This window comes from Oryctolagus cuniculus, chromosome 9 (assembly GCF_051225735.1).
Source record: "Oryctolagus cuniculus isolate XC-2025 breed Fujian yellow rabbit chromosome 9, ASM5122573v1, whole genome shotgun sequence".
In the NCBI taxonomy this organism is placed as follows: Eukaryota; Metazoa; Chordata; class Mammalia; order Lagomorpha; family Leporidae; genus Oryctolagus; species Oryctolagus cuniculus.
This window is the reverse complement of record NC_142875.1, coordinates 130,369,487-130,387,926: the sequence shown is the minus strand read 5'-3', so window position 1 is coordinate 130,387,926 and position 18,440 is coordinate 130,369,487. Positions and strand designations below refer to the sequence as shown.

Sequence of the window (18,440 nt, the reverse complement as noted above, 5' to 3'; positions counted from 1 at the left end):
CACACTCCAGGAGACTGCTAATCACCCTGAGATGCCCAGGGGCCTGAACGGACAGCTCACAGCTCTATGAACCCTATGCCATGAGCTTGTCAGCACAGGGAAGGCGGAAGAAGGCACCGGGATTCCAATGCTGGTGATCTGGGACGTGCTCACTAAGGAAGGGCCCTGAGACAGACTTTGAAAGATCGTGAGACATTTGCCGGGCAGAAAACACATTCTCTCCTGGGCCGAGGACGTGGTTAGAGAAAAGCAGGGAGGTAGGAAACAGCGTGGCACACTGAGGGAAACGAAGACTGTCTGATGAGGCCCAAATTTAGAGAGCAGGAGGAAGCTGAAGATAAAAGAGGCTAAGAAACCCAACTGAGACCAGGTCAAGCTGATCTCTAAGAAAGGCCCCAGCACGTTAAAGCACTGAAATGGGTCCAGTCGGCAAACACACACACACACGTGGCTACATATGTGTAAGTCATTTACACAGGGCTTATGAGAGAAACATTAGTCCACTTAAAAATATGATGAGATTTGTAACTTCTTAGTACATTACAGGTTAATTAATTGTACCAAAAATGTGGTCAGTATTTTTTATGATCTCCTGTGCTTTGCCACGTCAGTAGTAGGATCGAGCTTCCACCAAGCCACTGTTTTATCTTTTAAACACAGTGATGAATGTACATGATTATCCTCCAAGTCTTTTTTAAAGCACGGTTTATAAAGAAAAACAGTAATCTTCCACAGTACCTGGGCCCACACCCAGCTTCCCCTCCCATCTCCAGACCTACTGCCCTAGGACAAGCTATCTAGTTCTATTGCTAACTGCAAGAATCCTTAGACAGAAAGAGGGACTTATGCCCTGTTATTAAAATATATAAAATTGATGTCAGCATTGTGGCATAGTGGCTAAAGCCAGCGTCCCATATGGGCATTGGTTCACATCCTGGCTGCTCCATTTCTGATCCAGCTGCCTGATAGTGTGCCTGGGAAAAGCAGTGACAGATGACCTAAGTGTTTGGGACCCTGCCTCCCACATGGGAGACCCAGAAGAAGCTCCTGGCTGCTGGCTCTGGCCTGACCCACGGCTGGCTGCTGTAGCCATCTGGGGAGTGAACTAGTGGATGGAAGATCTCTGTCTCTCTCTCTGCCACTGCCTCTCTCTGTAGCTCTTCCAAAATAAATAAACTAATATTTAAATTGTTGACTAAATTAATTACTTGATTGATTATTGATTGAATTGGTTTAAAGAATTGCTCCATGTTTCCATGTCTGTATCTCAGTGAATTAAATCACATTACTATGTTGTTCACATAAATAATTATGACATGATGGCATGCATCTGGAGCAACTTACTTTTTTATAAACGGGCCTCACTGATAAATATTTAGGGTCAATGAAAAACAGTATGTGCCCTAATTTCTGAGCGAAGCAACATTTACTGAAGTTCTATGTATGCCAAGAACTATATGAGGCATTTTCTTGTTAGTTTCCTATTTAATACTTATAATGATCACATACGTTAGATTTTATAAGCACATTTAAAGATCATAAAGCCCATTCATTAGCTGCGAGTCATTACTGGAGCACTGCTTGTCACTTAATTTCCCACAATTCCTCTTCTTTCAGCCTCGCAGGGTCAAAGGAGGTATCCGCAACTGGCTGACCTGACTCCTCTCCCCGGGACCCTCGTCCCTCCTGGACCACAGCGTGGCACTGTCCTGCCCCTGCCTGCCTTGCTTTCCCAGGCCTAGATTCTGTCCCACACCTCCCACCTGAGTGGCAAGAATCTACTATTTCCCAGGGTTTCCCTATATCAACACCTTATCTCTTAAATTATGGAGAGAATGCGCACCTGGTGATACTGGCCCGCTTATAAATAATTTCCAGTATTCATAATCTCGTGGGTTCTGGCCATACATTTAGAGAAGAATTCTAAATACTGGCTCAAATAGACCAGGCAACATGGCAAGTTTTTAAGGATTTTATTCAGTGAGAGGAATACACAGGGGAGTGAGGGCTTTATTTATGGCAGAAGAAGAAGTCTAGAGGCTAAGTTGGGTCCATACCAGGCAGAGAGCAGGCCAGGAGCGAGCCACGTGGAGCAGGCGTATGGTTAGGAGCAGCCACAGGTAGTGGCAGCAAAGCAAAGGCAGAGAGCAGGCCAACAGGCCACGTGCCTTGAAGGCGTGGGGCAACAAGGGAGGGGCCCACCATGATCCGGGCTTTTTATTCACTCTCAAAGGGGAGTGGTTATGTAGTCTGATTGGCAGGTGGGCATACAGGTGTGGTCAGGCAGGGGCGTGAGTCACACAGGGGGTGTGGTGGAGGGCGTGGTCTCCAACTTACCAATCTAATAATTTTATCCTATCTGCCTGCCTACATCACTGGGATGTCGCCTTTGAATGTCCACTTGCTCCACGCAATTATAGCTTCTCCAAGCCCTGGCAGGCGACAGAGACTATGAGAACGTGTGGCATCCAGACTCATCTGAGTGTCATCGAGCAGAAACTGCTGCTTCTCCAAAGCTCCGTGTGTTGCGTCTGCTTGATCACTTTCATTTCTAGGAGACATCTTTCAGATATTGTGGGTTTTCACTGACTTTTGAGAGCTGTGTCACTGTGCTGAATGCACGAGGGTTGGTGAACACATTCCGGCTGGAGTTTCCCTATCAGAACAAGGGCCGCCGGCGCCGCAGCTCACTAGGCTAATCCTCCACCTTGCGGCGCCGGCACACCGGATTCTGTCCCGGTTGCCCCTCTTCCAGGCCAGCTCTCTGCTGTGGCCCGGGAGTGCAGTGGAGGATGGCCCAGGTGCTTGGGCCCTGCACCCCATGGGAGACCAGGAGAAGCACCTGGCTCCTGCCATCGGATCAGTGTGGTGCACCCGCCGCAGCGCGCTGGCCGTGGCGGCCATTGGAGGGTGAACCAACAGCAAAGGAAGACCTTTCTTTCTGTCTCTCTCTCTCACTGTCCACTCTGCCTGTCAAAAACCAAAAAAAAAAACAAAAAACAAACAAACAAAAACAAACAAACAAACAAAAAAACCAAGGGCCACGGTTTTCAAGTTGTATTTGCTCTGGGTGGATGTGTGTCTGTGTGTGCACGGATATTTGAAAGGCAGTATTGCAGAGAGGCAGAGGGAGAGGAGAGAGGAAGAGGGGGGGGGCGAGGGGGCGAGAGGGTGAGAGGGCGAGAGGGCGAGGTCTTCTGTCTGCTGGTTCACTCCCCAAATGGCTGCAACGTCCTGAGCTGTGCTGATCTGAAGCCAGGAGCCAGGAGCTTCCCCTGTTGTCTCCCATGTGGGTGCAGGGGTCCAAGCACTTGGGCCATCTTCCACTGCTTTTCTCAGGCCATAGCAGGGAAGCTGGATTGGAAGTGGAGCAGCCGGGACTCAAACCAGCGCCCATATGGGATGCTAGCACTATAGGCAGCGGCTTTACCCACCTTGCCACAGCACTGGTCCCTCCCAAACACTTCTTGATGTGCACCAATTGGAAGCTGTCAACACTCACAACAGCGACAGGGAAATGCCAGGCAGCTCTCTAATTACATGCTTCACGTTTTATTAAAAGCGTCTGGTTTTCCAGAGTTCAGGTTTAGTTTTATTTGTATTTAGTTTATTGTACAGGAATCCTATTTTCAGTTTTGATGGTTGCTAAGCAGGTAACCCACAGGGTTTGGACTAAGCGATAAGCCCAAAGTGAATCTGCTGGGCTGAAAAAAAAAAATGTTTCCCCTTGATTTCCTCTCATAATCCTCCTAAGAAAACTTTCAATCTCCAGACAGGCTGGCACGAAGAAAGAATTATTTCTGTCAAAGACAAAAACACCTGCCCTGGAACCAGCTGAACAGGTCGTGCAGTTTCTGCTGCATGACAGCTGTGAGAAAGAGGCTCGGGAACCTGCTAATTCAATCAGGTGCTGCTTAATGCCCTTTGATGGATTTCCAATATGCATCGGCTGTGTTGCTATTTGGGAAAAAGAAAAAAAAAATCCCCAGCACAGAAACACGGCTTACGGAGAAGCAGAAGCCGACTGAACACGTTGCTGGGGCACCTGATGAAACTGAGAGTTAATAGATCTGGTCTGAATCCAAAGCAAATCTACAATGAGTTACAAGAAAGTAATTAGAGAAGTATCCGAAGGCAAAAGCCAGCAACTTTCACTGCATATTAGGGCAAAACATTTGATAAATTGGAAGTTCTACTAGTTAAGCCTGCACAGTTCCTTTCAGAATTCTGGGTCCCCAAATAGTAAATCTTCATGGTTTATGCAATAAAAGATAATAAAACCAGCAGAGAGCAGAGAGTGACTGACCCATGTCTTGGGGTCAAGGAAAAATTATTAAAAAAAATAGCCTCCTTCTAGACAAAAATACTGCATGCAAATCTCAGACTTCTAGGGAGAAGTCAGGAATGCACTCTCTTTAATTCATTAGCAAATCCCTTAACCCAGGAATTACACATCTAAAGGTCAAATTAGGAAGCCTTAATGAGACAGAGGGGAAGAACAGAAGTGGTGGCACCTGCCAGCAGAAACCATCTCCCGAAGTGGCAGCTGCTGCACCGTCCCAGCTGCCCATGGTTAGCAGCAGATATGGCTTCAGGCTACCAGGCCATCAGAATTTTCAAGAGAAGCCAGGAATTCATGTGAAATACTCAACTTGTAAAGGTTGGCTTGAATTTAAAATAGAAAAGAAAAAACCCCCAGCACTTTCTGAGGAAAGCCAAGCAAACCTGTGGGCCTCGAGGCTGGGAGTGCGGCGACCTCCCCGTGCCACAGGGTCCTCCTTCGCTGTAGGTGTGACACCGGCTCCCTTCGGCTCTCTGCCAGGAACAGCTAGAGCTGCACCTGCCGGGTCAAGAATGTGTCTGCTTTAAAGCTTTTGAAGGATAGCATCACACTGCCTCAGCAACTATAAACCAGTTTGTGTAGAAAATGACCATTCGAACTCTGAAAAATACTGTGTATAACTAAGCAAGCATTTTAAAATCTATCGTTTGTTTTTAAAATTTAACACTGTCATTATTCCTAATTATAAACATATTTTAAAATAATCATTGAAATATGGGAAACTGGATGAGGAAACATTAAAATCTCCCATCTTTCCAAGTGATTCTCTTCAGACACACACACACACAATTGTATTGGAAAGAGATAAATCCATTATTATTATTTTGTTACTGCTTTTTCATTAAACAGTATGTCTGGGAGTTAATTCTATGTCACCACCAATATAACCAAACCTTAGCCTTTTTAACTGGCTTCACAGAAGTCTAGGTTTATCATCTTTATACAAAGAAATTAAAATATAAAAAATATGGTTATTTACTTAACCAGATTGTATTTGCAAACATTAAACTTGTTTGTATTTGTTCACTGTTAAAAACAATGAAACAACAAACATGTATACACTATATACATCAAATCATGTGGCAACTCCCCCTTGGAATGACTTCCCAAGTCATAGTCAACATGTATTTGAATTTGATATATTAACAAATGACTTTAAAAAGTTTGTATTCATTTATGTTCTTACCAACACCCAGGGCATCTTCACCAGCTGGGACTGGGTCAGGCCAAAGTCAGGAGCCCAGAACTACATCTGGGTTGCTGCATCTGACAGGAACTCAAGTACTTTGCAAGCACAACAGCAGGAAGCTGAGTCAGAAACAGCAGCCAGCATTCATGGGATGCAAATGTCCCAAGAGTCCTGTGCTGCAGGAGCTCACCACATGTACGAGTAAAGTGTGCAATCAGAACATCAGGTCCAGTGGACGGCATTCCACGTTATTCTAGCAACACAATCCTAAAAGTATAATTTTCCTTTGGTTATTTATTTTCTCTTCTATGAATTTTTATAATAGTCCCTATAATTTTGTTAGTGTGTATTTATGTACCTATATTTGTTTTAAATTTGTCTTAACAACATAGACTTGGTCTTCCAGATTTTTCTGTTCCAGAAAATATTATTTAACAGTTAATGATGTGTTTTCTTGCAACATCAGCTCACGCATGCCAAAACAACATCATCGATGCTAAAATCCCATACTTTATCTGCTCAAAAGAAGTCCTCTGGAGACACACAGATGATGGAAATTTCCAAAGCAGTGGCAAATTCAGATGAAGCTCATGGGTTACATAATGAAATTTTAATTGCACTGAGTGAAATAAATGTTTGGGAGCACTCCAGAGAAAAACAAAAATGTCTGGGTTGGTATAAAGCAAACAGGGAGGGACTGTCATTAGGTTACAGTGGGTTAAGCAGCCTCTTGCAACAGAGGCCTCCCATGTCAGAGCATGGGTTTGAGTGCCTAATACTCTGCTTCCAGCCCAGCTCTCTGCTAATGTACCTGGGGAGGCAGCAGATGATGGCCAAGCAGTTGCTCCTTGCCATTCACGTGGGAGACCTGGATGAAGTTCAAGGCTGCTGGATTCCAATGGCCCAACTGTGGTCGTTGTGGTCACTCGGGGAGTGAACCACAAGACGGAGAATCTGTTCTGTATCTACCTCTCCCTCTTTCTCTGTCACTGTGCCTTTCAAATAAATAAACCAACAAACAAATAAATACATCTTTTTTTAAAAAAAATGAGGAGAAAAGTAGAGTTACAGCAAGAACTGTTAACAATTAAAAGAAGCTCACTTTGCATTTTTGATCACTTGTGGTTCCCATGTTGAATGTGATGGATGATAGTGACAGTGGACAGCCCAGTCCAGGAAGCAGCCGTTTCTGAGTCCTGTGTCCCTGTGAGAAGCCAAACAGGAACGCATTTCCTTCCTGGACAAGCACTTTTGTCTTTCTTCTGTCCTTCATAAATCCTGCAAGAAAGGCATGGGTCTCAGAACACAGTACTTCTTAGGAGTTGAAGATTCACACATGCAAAGAACTTCTTAAGATGGAGCTATCTAGAATTCCTTCACGCACAAGACTGATTTCGAGAAATAACACACTTTAAAATGACTTCCGTGTATATTATTAATGAGATGAACTGTGTATCCCTCAATATTTCTAGGCAAAGAGGAAACAGTCAATTAAAATATAATGAGTATAATTTGTGCAAGATAAATTGAAATTCCAGAAGTGACAACCTGCACTGGAAGCATATTAACACAATGGAGAGGGTTTCACAATTGCACAACTGTCATACACCAGAACCGCAGAAAACAGGCATCTCAGGAAAAGGATGATAATCACCTATACTTCCTCCACTGCCTAGAAATTATTTTTCTTGGATGTTGATTCTAAGGGTTCTGTTTCCTTTTCAAGTAACCCTACCTGGAGCAGTGACCTACCACCTTGCCACAAGGCTACAACAACATTTCTTGGAGTCATTAAATCACCGTCTGCATCTGCTCTGGGCTCTCCACTGCTAGGGGAGTGCTGGAGAGGAAACGTCAGGTGTATCTGCTCCTTTTGGCAATGCCGGTCTCAGAGATAATAACAAGATGCATTTTGCTACATGAATAAGGTTCATCTAGATTTGCTGAACATTAATCATTCAAAGCCTGATCAACTTACTTCTTAATAAACTAGCCCTTTTTGCAAATTTTCTGGGTAACGAATGGAAGTATAAAATGGTAATGAAAGAATAACATAAAGCAAGCAATCTCTCAACTCATAAGCACACACATGCATACACATACACACACACAGAAAAATCACCTAGCATTCACTTAACGCAAATTCCTAGGCACTACTCTAAGAATTATCCTTAGAACAACTGACGTCATCCTTACAACAGCCTTGTGAGTCCAGTATTAGCCTTTATCAGCATCCCCACTTCGCACATGCAGCAACTGAATCTAGTAAGTAGTAGAAGGGAATTCATAACCAAGGACCCCGGTTTCCGTCTACACGAAGCTTGCGACTCCACCACCTCACTTCTGAAGTATTCTCACCCCCTCCATGGGTTTGCATCTACATTCTGCTCTGTCTCTGGGAAGAACCTAAGTATAAGTCATTGGCCAACAAATAAAGGTTTAGTACTATCCCCCTTCACACTTCGCAAAATGACCCAATCTTCCTTTTTGGTACTCATTTCCAAGACAGAAGACATTTACAGAGCGCCCATTCCAATCTTTATGGTTAATTCTCTCCTTTCTTTTTCAAGTTTCAAGATCTTTGTGTCTCAAATAAATATCTCTCTGATCATTTCTGAGAGCTTCCTTTAGCTAGAAATTAGAATAAAGCATTTTGCAAATATTTTTGGACGTCTTTCACATCCCACATTCCATTTTTAGGTGGTCTATTGGCTCTACCTTCGAAATACATTCACAAACCAGACATTTATCATCAGTCACATGGGTGCAAGCCTCTCATCCCTCACTACAGACACAATCCCTTCTAACTAGTCTCACCACCCAGGGCGTTCCTCCTACCATTGAAACATGGAAGCCGTCACAGGGTGCCATCCACTCCAGTGCTCCTCAGTGTAAGCCTTCCCAGGGATATGCAGGGCATTCTCCCCTGTCGTCACCTCCTACCACCGTCCTCTATTCACAACACTCCAGTGCTACTCACTCCTGCAACATCCTCCCCTGTGACAGGCACTCCTGCCTCAGAGCCCTTGCACTGGCTGTTCCTCTCCTCTGGGTGGTTCTCTGGCCAGATGCGTGCACAGCTAACTTCTTTCCTCAAGTTGTTCCTTAAATATATTTTCAGTTAGCCTTACCCTGACTTGTTTGTTTATAGTTGTAAATTCATCCCATTCCTGGTCATTGGCACTTCCTATCCTCTGTATTTTTACTATAGCAACAATCCTATGTGGAGTGTACACAGAGAAGGTGGTCTCATTCAAGACAAAAACAGAATGGTGGTATCCAGAAGCTGGGAGGGAAAGGAGAGATAAGGAAACATTGACCAGCTGGTAACACGATACAGCTGCATGGCAATAAGAAGCTTTGGGGTCCTACTGCACAGTAGGGGGACTACAGATAATGTTAATCTATTTTCCTCCAAGAAATACCTAGAAGATAGACATTTGGATGTTTTTACCATAAAGATAGGTATTTATATTTACCCAGAATGGACAATATACAGTGTAAATACATATTGAAATATGTAGCATATCACAAATATGTATAATTTGCATATGTCTGTTAAAATTCTTTAAATAAAAATATTCTCATATATTATACCTAATGATTATCTATCTTCCTCTTCCTCAGAATAGAATATAATTATTAACAGCTGGAGTCTCATCCACTGTCCCAACTTTAATGTCCCAAACTCTTAGAACAGTGCCTGGCACAAAGCAGGTGAGAAATCATCTTGTTGAATGAATGAGTGATACTAATACACAGTATTAATATTTATTCCTGGAAGAGTTTTAAGGTTTTGACTTTATTACTTCAATCATCTTCTCAGAAAACCTATGAAGCAAGACTTATACTCTCCGCTCAGAGATATGAAATTTGTGGCACAAATAGGCACAAATGCCTACCAACTGACTACTAAAATTAACTGAAGTTTTTGTAGACTGTTGAGCATAGCAACAAAGGAAGGAAGAGACAATTAACCAAGATGCTTTAATTTTTGGGTTCCAAATAAGTGTTGCTTTTAATGGTCTATTCTGATTAATGAAATTTTATAATAATCTTTAAATATTAAAAGTGAACTATAAGCAGCAGTCTTTTTCTAAAGGCAGGCCTTCTAGAGATTTTCTTCCTTACACTTGAGCAGAGACCTGCTGTGGTGTGTTTCCCCCCAACATTCCCACGCTGAAATCTTACAGCCCAAAATGACGCCATTTGGAGGCCGGCCTCGGGGCTGTGATGAGATCATGAGGGTTTATCCCAGGATGGGATTGGCGCTCTTACAAAAAGAGCCCCGGGAAGCCCCTTTGTGGGATCCATCGTGTGGGTCACAGCAAGAGATGCTATGCAAAGGAAAATGAACCTGCGGGGTCGGCGCTGTGGCACTCGGGGCAAAGCTTCTGCCTGCAGCACCACCACCTCATCTGTGTACCGGTTTGAGTCCCAGCTGCTCCTCTTCCAATCCAGCTCCCTGCTCGTGCACCTGCGAAAGCAGTGGAGGATGGCTAAAGTCCTTGGGCCCTGGCACCCATTTGGGAGACCCAACAGAAACTCCTGGCTCCTGGCTTGGACCAGCCCAGCTCCAGCTGCTGTGGCTATCTGGAGAGTGAACCAGTGGATGGACGATCTCTCTGTCTCTCCTCTCTCTCTCTCTCTCTGTTACTCTGTCTTTCAAATAAATAAATAAATCTTTTTTAAAAAAAAAGAAAAAGGAAAATGGACCTGAAACATGAGAGCATTTTGTCACAAAAAAATGAAATCCTTGCATATTTCTTTGCGTTATATTTTCATAAAAGCCCCCTTGTATGAATATGCATTTCAAAATACACATATTTTATTTTATTTATCTTTTGAAGATTTGTTTATTTATTTGAAAGTCAGAGTTACATAGAGAGGAGAGGCAGAGAGAGAGAGAGAGAAGTATTCTGTCCGATGGTTCACTTCCCAATCAGCCGCAATGGTCGGAGCTGCGCTGATCCTAAGCCAGGAGCCAGAGCTTCTTCCGGGTCTCACACATGGGTGTAGGGCCCAAGGACTTGGGCCATCTTCTGCTGCTTTCCATGCCATAGCAGAGAGCTGGCTTGGAAGTGGAGCAGCCGGGTCTTGAACCAGTGTCCACATGGGATGCCGGTGCATCAGGCCAGGGTGTTAACCCGCTGCGCCACAGTGCCAGCCCCCAAAATACTCATCTTTTAATTCCATTTTCCACTTCCTTTTGAAGTACCCTCATAAAAGAACCAGAAAGTGATTTGCCATCACACACGAAATCTTGGACTAAGCCAGTTCTTGCACTTTCCAGCCGCCAGAATTGTGAGCAATAAATTTCTGCTGCTAAAATCTACCACATTTATAGTTTTGTTACAGATGCACAAGCCAATTAACACAGACTGCTTTACCCTCAGTCTGCTGGCATTAGGAAACACAATAAAATAAAAAAAAATTTATGCCATAGTATAAAATACCACTGGTAGAAGATGTAAATTCAACCTCTGATCTATTTTTTTTAAAGATTTTTATTTGAAAGTCAGAGTTACAGAGAGAGGGAGAGAGAGATCTTCCAGCTGCTGGTTTACTCCCCAGATGGCCACGAAGGCCTGGGCTGGACCAGGCTGAAGCCAGTAGCCAGGAGCTTCTTCCAGGTCTCCCACATGGGTAGCAGGGGCACAAGCACTTAGTCTATCTTCCACCACTTTTCTCAAGCCATTAGCATGGAGCTCTAGCTGAAGTGGAGCAGCCGGGACATGAACCAGTGCCTACACGGGACGCCAGCATCACAGGCGGCAGCTTCACCCACTACACCACTGTCGGAAGAGTCACACATTATCAACATAATAACTGATATTACTAGTACTATTTTGAAAGCATTTTTCATCCATCTATTAACAGATATTTATAGAAAGAATGAAGCTAGGAAGTAAAGAAGGCACAAAGAGAAGACCTGGGCAGCTTCGGTACCTCCTCAATGGTGCAGGCGAGAGCGGAGGTGGGAGGTGCAGACACTGTGTGTGGCAAGCAGTCTGGCTCCAGCTCGCTGGAAGGGATTCACTGTGATTCCCAATCTGTCATCCTGACTTTGCCGGGTGCAATTATGGAAGGGAAGCTCTGTTTCTCATTTGCATTCACAAATAGCACAGGGCTCAGGAGAGACGACTTCCACCGTGGTCACCTACGAGCCTGCGGCTTGCGCAGCAGCATCAGAGCTCTTAGGTGTGAAGGTCTCAGAGAGAATTTCTGGCCTCTGTTAAAAATAGGTTTCTCATTGCATTTTTAATTTTGGTCCCAGATAGCTGTCTTCAGCATACTGCTATTCTCAGAGCATCGTCCACATTTCAGCCCATGACCCCATGCTTGCAAAGCGATGGTAGAAAATGAACTCTCATTCTAAAAGGAGGGAGAATATCTCCAGGATCAGCAAACAGGTGGCACCATTATCTCTACTGTGCGCTAGGCATGTTTTCATCCATCGGAGCCTCCCCTTGGTACCAAAAGAACCATCTCATTTTGTATGCGTTGGCTTTTAAACACCCGATATAATAAAGAGGGCTACCAAGGGACTTTTTCATACACTTTTGTTATAATTAAAGTACCATTATAAGAGTCTCCAATTTTCCCGCCGTATCTTAGGGGTCGGTTTGCTACATTCAAACTAGAGCCATTAGAAGTTGGAGTTTCTAAGGTTAGGTTTTTGTTTCCTGGGCTTTTCCACTTTTGTTCCCGTGTGGAACAGCGTGCAGAGTGCAAGACAGCAGCGCACGCCCTCCCCAGGCCTCCCAAGTGCAGCCTCTCGGGGAGTCCGGCTCCTCGCGCCTCCTGCCTCGTGTCTATTAGGATAACATGACATATATCAGAACACACAAGCTGCTTCTCTGAAGCTCCTTTCCCCTAAGGCTGTTTGTCTCGATGGCCCCAAGTATAGGTCATCATCATGACTCATTTTAATGTGTGGTCTGTGATCAGGCCTGGAAACATTCCCTGCATGATTTTAAAAATATCACAGCAACCTACTTAGCCGATTCCTCCAGGAAAGCACGGGCAGCTGCGGCAGCTTCCAGAGCTCAGGGTTTACCCGGCACTGCCAACGTAACAGCATCCGAAGCCTCAGTCCTGTCTCAGAGCCTCTCAGAGGAAGCACTGGCGTGGAAAACCTGGGGTGTCATTTCTGACTGTGTGACCCCAACATCTCTCCCTTCCCGTGTCAGGTAAGTCCCAACCACTGGGACGAACAGGAGGACACTGCCTAGGACAGACCTTCCCAACCAGGGATTCCAGGACGCGAGATTTCACCCACATCCGCCCTTGTGCACCTGTGAGATGAGTTATACCTTTCCTGCAGGAAAAGAGGGAGGGGGACTCTGCAAATGCTGGCTTCACATCTCTAACGTCTCACCCTAGACAACTGGGGATGAGAGAACTGGCCAGCTCTCACACAGTTCCATTTGTTTTCTCAGATGAAGAAAGAGGAGGGCTCGTGTATAAACCTGCCACAAGACGACGGAGGAGCAAGAACAATGACAGCAAACTTCACACAAGAAAAGGGCAGGTTATTCCAGGAATACAAATGCTCAGTGTGCCTAAGCCATACGAGCTTCAGGGAGGGAACGGGACGAGCTTGCTTTCTGTCCCTGCAGCTGTGCGACGTATCTACAGAACCCAGAATAAGTGCTGTGAAACCTTAACCGCAAGCATAGCAGAGGATGCGCCTGCATCAGGGGGCTGCCACAACCCAACACTGCAGGCAGGTGCCTTCAACCACAGCACTGCTTCTCCCAGCGCTCCAGAGGTTCCGAGGACCAGATCAACATGGCCGTCTATTAGGTTCTTCCGGGCTGGCCCAGGGCACACTGGGGCGCCGTGGGCATGTGTGGCTCTCTTGGTGTCACTTCTCATACGGACACTAATCTCCATGGACTGACGTCCATCTGATGACCTCAGCTATCCCTAAGGACCTCCCCAGGAGCTCTATTTTGAAAAACAGCCACACTTGGAATTAAGCTTTTTTTTTATAAAAGGTTTATTTATTTATTTGAGAGACAGAGTTACAGAGAGGGGGAGAGAGAGAGAGAGGTCTTCCATCCACTGGTTTACTCCCCAAATGGGCACAATAGCCAGAGCTGAGCCAGGCCAAAGTCAGGAGCCAGGAGCTTTTTCTAGGTCTCCCACCGGGGCTCAGGGGACCAAGCACTTAGGCCATCTTCCACTACTTTCCCAGGCCATTAGCAGGGAGCTGGATTGAAAGTGGAGCAGCCGGGACATGAATCAGTGCCTGTTGGGAGGCTGGTGCTGCAGGCGGAGGCTTAACCCACAGTGCTGCCCCGGAGAATTAAGTTCTTAACATACGGATTTTTGGAGTGAAAATACAAACATTCTGTCTGTAACTGATCTCTGTCAGAAAAATATATCCAGAGTGAACAAGGCCAACCATAATGGCTAAAGAAAACTGTGTGGAAGGGATGGTGTATCTTTCGGACCGCTATCAGTGAGCTTATTTAAAGGAGTTCTGACATTTTAAATTGAGAGCTTTCCTTCTGGAAACTTGATAAATCTGAAAAGCCTTTCTTTAACCAGAACGGCTCATCAGTTTCCACAAAATACATTTTAAAAGAAGTAGTATTTCACTCGTTAGACAGAAGCTGCCTACAATACAACATTCCAGCGTCTTACATTGTGGGCAGATGAAGAAAGTGAGATATGATAGCAATAAACTTTCTGTAACTCCAAAGTTGGGGTCGAAAAAGCATGTATGTGTCCAGACACATGCACACAGACCATTTCACTTGTATTAGCTTTGTGAAACCAGAAACCTCACGCACAACCTTTTACCTGGCACATGGAACACTTGTATTAATTACTCGTTCATTTATCCAAATTCAGACCAGTTGTTACTGAGTACTTACAATGTAAGCAGAAAAAATACAGTAAAACTCCGGATGTGGCTGAATATCAAGGTTGTGAGATGAGAACATAGAGAACAGAAACTAGATCAGTGATCCAGTGAGGTTGGAGGCCGTGAGGGTTCAGTCCAGTGAGGGTTGAACCTGGCCTGCATGAAGCAAGAGAGGGAGCCACTCATTTCAAACACAGGGCCAGCCCAGGCAAAGCCAGTCAAGACAGGAAGCCCTGGGTAAGATCGTCCCTGTCTCCCTGGTGGACAGAGCCCAGACTGCATGTGGATACCCCTGGTTTACATCCATAAGCAAAGCAAAGGGCGAGATACTGACTCTTGAACCCTAACAGACAGTCCACTGGTTAAATGAACCATTCATTCATACAATCTAATGCAAATCATACATCTGTGGACCTGTTTCTAAATTGTAATGACAATGGTCAAGAGTAGAAAACATTTTGCCTTACTACAATGGTAAGACTTGAACAAGCATGTACGAAACAGTCATTAGACAAGTGGCTACGTGGACACAGAATACTCCAGAGAAAGGGATCGCTGCAGAGCCGGCCTCAAGTGTCTGGTGTGTGCCTGGCGATGGCTCAGGAGGGAGAGGAGCAGGTGAGGCTGGTGCAGCAGAGGGCAGACCACAGGGCCTGTCAGGTCCTTGCAAGGACTTCGTTGTCCTAGAACCAATGGAGTTATCTGTAGGCTACGGATCCCAGGAGAGACAAGGTCTGATTTCAGCATGAAAGGGATCACTGTGCTGCCAGGAGAGGGGGTGCCAAGTTGGCAGAATGCTCAGGGTTAAAAAAAGAACAAGAAAAAGATGACCCATGATGAGGCTCATCCTCCAGGCGCGATGTCTGGTGCTGGAACCAACGATGGCAATGAAGAAGGGAAGCAGACAGGTCCTAGACGGACGCCGAGGACCCAGCAACACTTCCTCGCGGATACAAAATTGGAGAGAAGGAGAGGAACAAAGACGACTAAGCCTTTTGGACTAAGCAACTGGGAAGACGAAGTGGCTTCAGGTACTAGTATGTGTGTGTGGAACATGCATGCATGTACATGTATTCCACTCCTAGATATATAGGCCTGCAGGTGTGTATGCATAAATGACGCATGAGGGGACTCCAACAAGTGTGTGGCAAAGTATAATAAAAAGATACGTTTTTTGAAATCCATGCACAGTCTTCTCACAAAATGAATTTTAAAAATTTATTTGAAAGTCACAGTTACAGAGGGAGATAAAGAGAGAAGGGGGAGAGAGAAAAAAAGAGAGAGGGAGAGAGGGAGAGGATAGAGAGAGAGAGAGAGAGGGAGAGGGAGAGGGAGAGATCTTCTATCCACTGACTCACTCCCCCAGTGGCAGCAATGGCCAGGCCACAGCCAGGAGCGTCATCTGTGTCTCCCCCACGGTGCAGAGGCCCGAGCATTGAGTCCATCTCCCGCTGCTTTCTCAGGTGGATTCGCAGGGAGCTGGATCAGGAGTATCTGGGGTTCACCTGCTGCCCATAAGGGGCAGTTTTACCTGCTGCACCACAGCAGACGCCCCACAAAGTGCATCATCTGTGAACTTTTTGAAGACTATTCATACATAATCTTGCCATATGTAAAAAATAAAACCCCCTACCTAAAGGGTTAGTTAGATGGCAATAACATGGCGTAGCACAATGTAGAATATAAAGCACTCAGACTGATGCCTGGCTTGTAGCACGAACCCAGTCCATGTGTGCCATTTCAGTTGATGCTTGCCTTACTGTCTGTGTCTCTTCAGGGCCCACTTAGCTATCTTCCTGTGGGACTCTGACTCGTTAATAGCTTCTGGGCCAGAACAAAGCTACCATATGACCTAGAAATTCAGCCTACTGAAGGGAAAAAAAAAATACTGTACAACTTTCCTTCAGCAGCTTTATTTCATGGCAAATCTCCCAGAAGAGCAAAAACCAGCCTCGGAGAAGAAATGCAGGTACTTAACAGGTCAGAGTTCACAGGCCGCTCCATCTACAGAACACGGTGCTGCTGTCCGCTTCACACGGGAGGAGAGAACGTGGGGTCACACGGCTCAGGACGCAGGCCCTGACAGGAACCACACATTAATTTGCTGCTGGCAGAAATGCAGCAGCTTCGCACTCAGGAAGCTGAGAGAGTGGCATGACATGCAGTGTAAAAACACCTGAAGCTTGAGGATCCAAACAGCCTGGGAAAAATGTCAACTCTCAATCATGGAGCACGCTCGTTGCCATTTGGGATCGCACCTGTATTTCTGGGATGTATTTAATTGGTAATTGTGTGATTAATAGCAAACGAAGCCAAGCGTTTATTTCCTGTACCTAGACAGAGGTAGCTCTTTAGAATGCTGAGTGGGAGTACTGCAAATGACTTGGCAAAACGCGGCAGGGCTTGGCTATTTCACACAGGGCTTCAGCTGCAGAAACACTACCTCCAAACCTACAGAAAGGACTGGGGTAGCCCAGATGTCTTCATGGTGAACACAGACGTGGGGTTCCTTTAAACGGTCAAGCTAAAAGTAAGAAATCGACCCCAATTGGAGGGACAGGAAAAAGAAGCTGCCAATCAATGGCCAGCTAGGATTCTGCTGCCATAGAAATGAAGCAGACTACTGGGCCACAGGAGAAACCCCGGACACTCTCTCAGTTTTAAATGATAGATCTATTAGCAGCCCTCCCTGCTGGGCACTTTCTCCAGACTGTATATCATACTTGGAATCCCATATTTTCCTCTTGACATTTTAGTGTCATTACAGGGGGTTAATTGTAACTTGAACTACCTGCATAATAGATTTTTGTTCAAGTAATTAAAGATAACAGCTGGAATTTTGACTTCTATTGACGTGTTTAGGAAGAAAAAGAAAAATGATCCTTGACCAACACCCTGGAATCCCAGTGGGAGCAAAGTGGTTTTCTGCAGGTATAATGATTAATCTGAGCACAGAAGAGCTCTTAATTCTCTCAGTTATTTGTGAGAGAATACTTTACATTTCAAAATATTCAACCATGACGGAGTTAACAAATAACATGACCTTGTAATGTGTATGAAAATCAGAAGTTATTTTTTAAAAATCTTTATGTCCAAGGAATTCAGAATTCTGGCTTACACAGCAAACCTGGATGACCTTAAGCCCAAGTCCATCCTTCCATCAATCAGACAACAGAACTATAAACTGTTAGCAAGGGAACTTGCTTTCCTTTTCCTTCCTCTTATGGGCAACCTTACTGCATTCCACTTTCATTTGTGTAAGAAGTCAGATGGTAAAGAATGCCAGAATATCGGTCTAATTGATTCCGATACATGGATGGAATAGTGACACCCCTACCAGTCCCTGAAATGGGACTATCATGTCATAGTTAGCAACATACACAGCTCTGGCTTTTATGTCATCATGCATGAAGGTTAAGTTGATTCTCCCTGCTGTGATCAAAAACTGCCTATTGGCCACCTCATTTTAATTACAGCTCTTTGGGACTATTTTCATGCCAAGAAAGCTCCTACACTTACTTTATGAGAGGCATGATTAAAGTTGTCAGTCCTCAAACAATGTCAAGTGCAGGAGAGCCGAAAAGGATGGGTCGCTTTAGCTTTCTACTTAACTGAGACAGGAGAAGGCATAAATGCAGAGGAGTAACATAGAAGACTGGACCGCAAAATGCTAGAGGGTCTTTGAGATAAAAAAGGCTGGGGTAACTGTGAGTTATTATCATTGATTTTCTGACCAAATGGAGAGGAGTGTTTATGGAAACAATAGAAGCCAAGGGAAGAGGTGCAGGCTAATTACTGCACTGGCAGTGAATGCGCCCTGGACTTCCCGACGCTTCCCCACACCGCGGCCAACCTCACTCTGCTAGCCCGCTCACCGCTGCCATTCCTCTGCCTCGAGGATCCGCCATCACCCGTGGGGAGCTGCGAAAGTGAAGGCATCTGAAACTCCAAGGAAGAGAGATTTGGGGAAGTTTTTGTTTCTTCATGCTTATTTTAATGAGCACAAAGAAATTTTCATATTTTTGAATAAC

The 18,440-nt window shown here is 45.0% G+C and overlaps 1 long non-coding RNA gene across 1 annotated transcript in view; it reads right to left on the bottom strand.

Annotated features, from left to right (window-relative positions):
- The window catches only part of LOC138843906 (uncharacterized), a 180,362-nt gene that overhangs the window by 19,131 nt on the left and 142,791 nt on the right, over positions 1-18,440 (bottom strand). The window contains exons 2-3 of the long non-coding RNA XR_016213145.1: positions 6,634-6,809; positions 4,726-4,840 (exon numbers count right to left, since the gene is read on the bottom strand). This is a non-coding gene — a long non-coding RNA (uncharacterized LOC138843906). The remainder of the gene's footprint in view (positions 1-4,725; positions 4,841-6,633; positions 6,810-18,440) is intronic.